The following is an 8,138-nucleotide window of genomic DNA, read 5'->3' as shown; positions in this document are numbered from 1 at the left end:
GAGATCTTCCTGTTAGGGAGAATTATGTCTCCATTGATTCTCCTAGTAGCCAAAACTCCATGAGATTTTGAAGCGGATTAAACCCAAGGTAAAAACCTAAGCTTTTATCTCAATTTCTTCTATGAATTCCTTTGGGTTTTGCTATTTTATGATGATTATGGTGAATAACGGAAGATTAGAGGTAGCAATGGTTTTGTTAAAATCCGAAAATTTCATTTCGTTTGGGAGTTTTTGCTTTGATAAAAGGATTTGGTTGTTTAGTTTTCCAATGGGTATATGAGGGTTGGTTTCCTAGAGCAACCATATGGGTTTTGTTGTTACATGTGTTGATTTTAAAGTGTGTTTCCTTGGCATTTGAGAGACTTTGACATATGTAAATGTGAGCATGTGTTTGGTAAATTGCCTCTATGAGGTTATGGGTTGCAATCCCAGTTGTTAATATGTGCTAACACATGTAGCTTTAAGGTTAATGAAATCTCAAAGCTTCAGGCATAGTATTAATATTATAGTAATCTTCTTTGGGGACTCTAAATCTGCGAGGTACAGATTTGAGTCAGCTCCGCACTACGTGATTTTTAATAAATTATAGAAAATTTATTTTGAGAGATTGAAACCAATGAGTTCTCTTACCAATGAGGGTCATTGTTGCAAATTTTCTGGGAGGTTCCTTTGAGTGTCAAAGGTTCTGGTTTAAGCGAACAAGAAGTTCATGGAGAAAATCATTGTAGAAATATTTAAGGGGTTCGATCTAGAGGGTCTAGGTTATGTATGTTCTGACCAATTGTAGCTTCTCCTTGATAGTAAATTTTCTAAATCATTGTTTGTGTCCTTAGACTGGCTTTTCCATTGAAGAGGTTTATTCTTTGATTTTCCACTTCCTTACCAAATCTGTGTTAGATTATTTATTGCTTTGATTGATTTGGTTTTTGAAAAAATGTGGTGGAATTATATATCTAGGTGGATTGTTTTACAACTGGTGTGATAGACCTTCAAATTTAATAATTCTGCAGAATTAATCACATTGGGGTCTGAACATAAATTTTTAGTCTACTTAATTTCCATCCCAGCGCTGGTCTACATTCAATCTATCTTTTTTGTCAAATGTAGAAACTCTAGACTGGGGAAGGAACCCCTTGATGTATAATTTTATATGACAATGTGTTTTCTGGGATGTAAGATTACTCTTCAAAGTCTCTAGAGTGAACTCTATTCTAGAAAACTATCGACCAAAATTGTTCTCACACACAAGCAGGCCAGAACAAGTTATGGGACTTCTTAGCAAGACAAACTTGTCTGTCCTTTGTTGCTTTTGTTTAAACATAGGTTTTGCCATAGACACCATTAGTTCAATCTTCTCAATCCATCAAAGACCCTGAATACATAATATCCAATGGAGAGTTCTTTCAGACAGGGATTCTTCAGTTCAGCCCTGTAAATTCTACCAATGAGTAACTTGGAATATGGTATAATAACATTTCTGTATTCACTGTCATATGGGTAGCTAACAGACAGATACCTCACATGGGTTCTTACTATATCCGATGATGGCAGTCTTGTGGTACTACCTGTTCGTGTTTGGAGAGAAGAGGGAAGAGAGAGAAGGTTTGGGAATGTGAATTGGGCAGAGAAAGGAAAGGAAAGGATTTTGGAGAGAGTGGAAGAGTACTCCACTCTGTGTGTGTGTGTTTGGAGGTGCGTGGAGGAATTTTACTTAATCCTTTTTCTTGTATGGTACTTGACTTTAATCAAGTACTGTGTAAATTTTTTATTTTTATTTTTTAAACAAATTTGATATTATTAGATGGAATTCAGAGACTGAATTGGACCAAATAGACCGGATTAAGTTGAAATGGACCGATGTGAACTAAGGAAATTATTTATTTATTTTAGTTATTGGTTTAATGAGCGAGCCATCTCCCTTTTGGATTTTCTTTTTTGGGTACACTATTTTTTGAGGATTATTATTATTATGCACATGATAATTACTGAGTGGCATTATTGAAGGAAATTAATGCATTTATAATAATAATAATAATAATAGGTGAAACTAAGAGAACTCAAATAAGAATTTCAATTTTGTGCTGTGTCCTAAATTATTTATTTTTAAAGAGTTTTATTTCTTAATTTTAGAATCAAATGTGGGACCATATCATAAATATTCATCCAAATGAGTTATTAAGTATAAAAACTAAAGAGTCTAGAATGAATGAACAGGTAAAAAAAAAGAAAAGGGTGCTGCACAATAATAAAAAAAATGGACCATTTACATTTTATACCTAATAATATCATTACAAATTTTTTTAAAAAGTGAACAAGATATAAAAATGACAATCAATAGTATTTAAATTATATATATATATATATAGGAATTATATTATGCATCTTATTGTATGTCTTTAAGTTTATCCATGCTTATGCACGGGGTTACAAGCTAGGCTGCTAGTGTATTATAATGACACTAAATTATTTTCGGTAGTTTTTATTTTATTTTATTTTATTTTTTATTAATTATTAGTTCAATCTCAATTAGTGCATTTTCAACAAAATTATTGAATAAATTTTGGAATGGCAATGGTTAGGAAAATTAATAAGATGCAGATGGTAATCATTTTGGTAAGTTATAAGTGTGCTTTTAAACCTCTTTGTTGTCCTCCTTACCAAAATTGAAATATTAACCCTGCACCAGTACCCTTCCTCCTCATTTATCAACCAGTGCTCGCCACAATTCTAAACCAAAACTGAAATCTCCACGAAAATGAAACCTCGCGTTTCAAACGCTTAAAAGACCAACACTTCAACTCCTCCAACCTCACAACAAAAGTCATTCTTTCACACTAGAAACTTTCTAATTTCAAAAACCACAAAACCAATACTCCAACTAACCTCCCTAAAAGTGGTCTCAAAGAGAGGTTGAAAAAATCGTTGTTTAGCTTTAGACAACCACCTAACGTATGAGTTCCTATACTACTAAAATTTTAAGAATGATTTTTTTGGAACATAGATTGAATTTGTCACACAGTCAAAATTCATCATTTTTTTTCCCTTCATCTAGCATCTTGTATACACGAGACACAAAACAAAGAAAGGAAATTATCAATATCCAAAAGTTTTCCCTATTTTCCATAGAAAGCATAGTTTAATTTATTGGATTAATTATTTGTAGCAATTAGATTTTCCAAATTTTAATACGTTACGGTTAAATTTTAATTGTTTTAAAATGTAAAAAGTTTTTTGCTGTCACGTGACAGCATCATTTTATGCCTCGTGTTTTAATTATGGGTCCTTACAACTAATTCGAACACCCTTGAACCAAGCACGCTCAACGCTCAACCCACCGCTCCCATCGAGACTTGAGAATACAAGCCCAGCCCATGATTCTTCAAGTTCAAGTACAGTGTAAGTCCAGTAATATATATACCATTTATCTCATATTTTAGCAATTTACTATCACGGTATGGGCCTTTGACCAATCCAAATATTGGACCCTAGTCTTTGTATATTCAGGCACCCAACAATCAAAATACCAAACTGATATAAAAATGATGTTACTAAGCAATTTAGCCCTTTGTACTTTAGTGTGCTTATTTATTATTAGTATTATTTAATCAATAAATTGTCTTATGAATTGTTAAAACTCAGGGATAACTAAAATGTTTTAGCTTTGTTTAAAGGGTGTTATGTGATGCTTAATATCTTTATCATTAGTAAATGAACACTCAAACTAATTAGTAAAGTCTCTTTACCATTAGTAAACTAATTATTATTTTAGTAAGGGTTTAAGTTAGTTCAATTGGTAAAATCTCTTGTTATTAAAAAAGAGATTTGGAGTTTTTCCTAAACAAAAAAACTAATTACTTCATTGATTCTTCAAAACTTTATAACCCATTTTGGGATAGAATGAGGTCTTAGGCTAGAAATAAGATAAATTACAGGTTAGGTATCAAATCACACTCGGAAAATCCTCTTATTATTGGTGGTGACTCCATTCATCCCTCCAAACTCAAGGCTCACTAGGGGTTAACCTAAAATTAGATATCGATATTGGTGGTATCATTATTATTTTAGAAATTAAAAAAGAAAATACAAATAAGTGGATTAAATTTATAAAAAATAAACAGTATTCACAAATTTTATAAGGTAAATAGAAAAAATTAAAGCATAAAAATATAAAATATATATTGTGTCTCCATGTTGTTATTGTTAGTATTAGAAATGGAATGCTACAAAAATGAGGGTGGGAGTTGTGAGAACTGAGTGAGAAATAAATAGCCCCGCGGTTGGTGTATAAGTTATTCAATTGGAGATAATAGGTTTGAGTCTCCATGTTGTTCAAGAATATAATTAAGAAGTTAAGGATATTTTGGAAGTGAATAAATTCAATAAGGATGTGGTGTAAACATAGGTGTTTATGCCCTCCAATAAAATGATGCCACATCAAATTTTTTTTTTAATGATTTCACGTAAAAAAGTATCGACTAACACACATGATCACAATTCCCTTGAATGTATTCAAATCTATATCTATATATTACTAAAAGCTGAAGCGTGGCATTTATTGCTGCTAAACTCCTGTTGCGTCACCTCATCGCCACGTCATTCGCCACATAATTATTATTTATTATTTATTCCTATTTGTTTTTACAAAAAAACTATATATATATATATATATAGATTATTGACTTTACATATTCATCATTATCAGTTTTAACAACTATATATATATATATTTCTTTTTTATTTTCAATTTTCCTATAATTTTTTTTACATTCACTTATTTTTTTAAATATTTATACTTTCTTCAACTTTTATTCTTCTCTTACATTTTCATCTCCCCACTACTCTCTACTTTAATATTATTATTCATCTTTCCCTTCATATTCCTTTATTTGTCTCTTCTTATTCCTTCCCTCTTACTATAAATTTGTTATACTTTTCTATTTTTTGCATAGTTTTCTCTCACAAAAAGGTTTCTCTCTCTCTCGCTCTCTCTCTCAATGTTTTGGTGGATTTTTATTTTTTATTGCATCTCCACTTTTGGTTGATAAATTTTTGTGTTTTTAAGAACTTTAATTTAAGTTGATATGATTTAGTTTTGTGTTTTAAGTTATTATTATTATTATTGTTGTTAAATTTTATCCGATTACATTATAAAAAATTAAAGATAGTAGATAAAAATAAAATAGTATTCCATTACATAGCATAATTTGGAAAATTTAGTGTTTATTGTTATATCTTTTAATTTTTCTTCTCTTTTATTTTACTCAATATTGAAATTCAACCACATCCTCCTTATCATTAAGTTATTTATATTTTCTCTCTCTTTTTGTTTTAAAAAATAAAACATGTAATATTTTACTTAAATTTAAATAAAAGAAAATTGTGCTCATCAAATTATACTCATTTTTTTAACATTTATACTTTCTCATTATCTTTACCTTGATATCACTCTTCCTCTTTCCTTTTATCTTCCTTTATTTTGTTTCTTTTTATTATCATCCTCTTAGTATAAATTTGACATTCACTCTTCCATTCTTTACATAATTTTCTCTTACAAAAAAGTGTTTATTTCCTACTCTTTCTCCCGTGAATTTTTATTTTTATTTTTCTTGCATCTCTATTTTAGCTTGATAAAGTTTTGTATTCTTTAGATTGAACTCTATTTTGGTTGATGAGATTTAGTTTTGTTTTTTAAGTTTATTTATTTTTTATTTTTTATGACTTTGATTGTTAAATTTTATCATATTGCATTATGAATAATTAAAAATAGAATATAAGAATGTGCTATTATTATATTACATAGACTTATTTGGATAAGTTAGTGTTTATTGTTATGTATTTTTTTTTCTCATATCATTTTATTTAATATTTAAATTCAGCCACATCCCCCATATATATCATTAAATTATTTATATTTCCACTCCTTTTTTATTTTAAAAATTTTAAAATATAATATTTTGGCTAAATTAAATAAATAAAAATTTCCATATTAAGTGGAGTAATGCTAGGGAAACACCCATTCTCACACCCAATGCATCAAAGGAAGAATGAAATACAAAACAAATCAAGTTAGAAACACTAAATTAAAAAAAAAAAAAAACTAATAATGCATATTTAATGAATAGAATCATCATCAAATTTTGGAAAACGATAGGTTGCCAATGGAGAGAGAGAGGGAGATGGCATAGAAAAAAAATCAATACAAAGTAATAAAGAGTAGTTAAAGAAAAAAAAAAAACATCATTTAGTAATCGTTGATTGGAAAACAAAGAGGTTGTAAGGAAAAGTAAAAAATAAAATAGAGATTATTGTGTGGAGAACATTAAAAACTTTACTATTTAGTAACATAAACCGTTAAATTCACTTAAAAAATTAAATCAACAATCAACACTTGAATACAATCATAGTACTAAATTTAAATTTAAAACTAATCAAACTCTAACTATAGAAACCATATTAATCATAACTAAGTCGCGGGCACCATTATGTGCTGGTGGTACTCACAGGTGATGTATCTGTGGGGGTGTGGTCGACTGTGATATCACACGTGAGCCACCCTTTTTGATTCTCAAAAAAAAAAAAAAAAAAAATATTAATCATAACTAAAAAAAAAGATGTTCTCTGATAGTAGAATAAATTACATAAGAAATAAAGTTAGAAAATTTAAAAATTCATTTTTTGACATTTCATTTAACTTTATATATGTGTGTGTGTGTATATATATATATATAATTTTTATATACTATTACTTTCGAAAATCTAATGAACAATGCTCTCTCTCATTTATCGTCTTTGTTATGCAAATCATCAATTAGTAAATATATGATAATGGTAAGAAGCATTACAAATGAGATCACTAAAAAAAATATAAAATTAATTAGCCACTATCATTATGGAATAGTAGTCTATAATTTTACGCATTCAAAAAAATGGAATATATAGAATTTTCATAAAGGAATGTGTAAAGATTCATTGTACATGTGTGTGTGTGTGTATAAAGGTAAAAATAGGTATATTTAAGGTTTTTATTAACTTAAAAACTAATGAAAAACCAATGGTTAATAACTAAAATTATAGTATTAATAACATATTTAATGAGATCATCCTAAAAAAATTATTACGCACAACGCGCGGGTATGCAATTAGTTTTGACAAAGTGAGATCCAAAATAAATATTTTTTGTATTGCTTGCTCCTTGTCTAGCTGTTCAAGAGTTCCATCTTTGTTGCAACACCGCACCTCCGAGTTTGGTTGACGCCTCTGCCTCTTTCATTTGTTTGACGGTTACATTAGTTGTAATTCACCTATTTAAAAAGGGTATAGTTTCACACAAATCCATCACACGAAAATATGTAAATGCATTATGGCTTACATTTTCAAAAAAAGATACAAATTTAACCCAAGAGTTTTAATAAGGTCAAAATTCTAAAACTAACATTCGTGGAGATGAAAATATTATACTATTGTCGTAATTCAGTGGCACCATTATCTACTCTCTTTCATGAAAATAGCCTAGGTTTGAATTTCCTTTCCATTTTTTGTAACTACAGAATTATCATTATTTATTTGTTGCTTAACATTGTGTATCATGCCAATTTCTCCTATTATTTTCTCTTCTCTTGCATAAATATTTGTCTCTTTATTGTTTTGTGTGGCCATACCTATGCAAATGCCAAGGCGCAAAAATACAATTAGCCAATGGCTTTTGTTAAGGTCCTATTTTATAAGTGTTGGCATATCCAAGTCAAAAAACCTTTTTTTTTTTTTTTATTAATGTCTTTGTTTCCCAATTTAAAGTGTCTAGAAACTGATCAAGGAAATTTACTTAAAGACACGATCAAGCTGCTCAAAATTCTGCTCATTGTAAGTGTCAAATCTGTTGTCTCGATACATAGCTCAACTTTGGCCAATCTATCGAGGTCACCTGTACCTCAATACTAGCCAATCGATCAAGCTTCGTAATAATAGAATTCAGTTCTGTTTCTAATGATGTGGCGACTTTAGAATTTGTGCATTTAGTTTCTTAGACGATTTAAATAACATATTTAAGAGTCGTCATCACACAATACAGACACACCCCACAGAGAAGTTCATACAACTCTTGTATTTTCTACTACAATCCTTTTTTTTTTTTTTTTTTT

At 29.3% G+C, this 8,138-nt stretch overlaps 1 long non-coding RNA gene across 2 annotated transcripts; it reads left to right on the top strand.

Moving 5' to 3' along the window:
- LOC136061821 (uncharacterized) lies at positions 1-1,905 on the top strand. Of its 2 annotated transcripts, none has more exons than XR_010623684.1 (2): positions 1-88; positions 1,552-1,905. It is a non-coding gene; the product is annotated as an uncharacterized LOC136061821 (long non-coding RNA). The 2 variants fall into 2 exon arrangements; XR_010623685.1 differs by having other exon boundaries at positions 7-88; positions 1,502-1,905.
- The last annotated feature ends 6,233 nt before the right edge of the window (positions 1,906-8,138 follow it).

This window comes from Quercus suber, unplaced genomic scaffold, assembly GCF_002906115.3.
Source record: "Quercus suber isolate HL8 unplaced genomic scaffold, Cork oak 2.0 scaffold_355, whole genome shotgun sequence".
In the NCBI taxonomy this organism is placed as follows: Eukaryota; Viridiplantae; Streptophyta; class Magnoliopsida; order Fagales; family Fagaceae; genus Quercus; species Quercus suber.
Note: the sequence above shows the minus strand (reverse complement) of the source record. Positions and strands in the feature narration are given on the sequence as shown.